The sequence below is a fragment of the Galeopterus variegatus genome, unplaced genomic scaffold, assembly GCF_000696425.1.
Source record: "Galeopterus variegatus unplaced genomic scaffold, G_variegatus-3.0.2 Scaffold809, whole genome shotgun sequence".
NCBI lineage: Eukaryota > Metazoa > Chordata > Mammalia > Dermoptera > Cynocephalidae > Galeopterus > Galeopterus variegatus.
The window spans coordinates 517,702-518,292 of record NW_007726920.1 but is presented as its reverse complement, the minus strand read 5'-3'; positions in this window follow the sequence as shown (position 1 = coordinate 518,292).

Below are 591 nucleotides of genomic sequence, written 5' to 3'. Positions count from 1 at the left end.
GGTATTCTGCAGCTCCTCAGCTGGAGTAGACCACTCTGAGTGAGGTTGTTGTGGTTGTGAGTAGGACCCTATGACCCCAAAATAGACATTGGGTTGCTTTGCAGTTCCTCAGCTGGAGTGGGCTGCCCCATGCAAGGTCACTTTAGTCATTGGCAGAACCCCACGTCCCCAATAGAGATGGTAGTTTGCTCTGCAGCTCCCCAGATAGGGCAAGTGACCTTGGGCAGGCCCCACTGGAACTACAGACAGGGTTCTGTGTCCCTGAGAGAGGTTTGTGGGTACTCCACAGCTTCCCAGCTGGTGTGGGTGGCTCTGGGCAAGTTTCCTGGAGCCATAGCAGACTCTGTGCCCCTTGGAGAGGTGCACGGACAATCCACTGAAGAGAGCAAGCCACCAACAGTGGGAGAAGGCCCTGATCAGTCATCTGGCTCCCTCTGTCCTCAGGGTGGCCTATGTACTGCACCAGACTGCCTCTTCCCAGGGTGCAGGGTATTGTGTGGGCTTGGGTGCCAAAGTCACAGTGTGATGAGAGGGCCTTAGAGCTGTGGAGATGCCAGGGCTATTGTGCCCTGGGGCAAAATGCACTCTGGT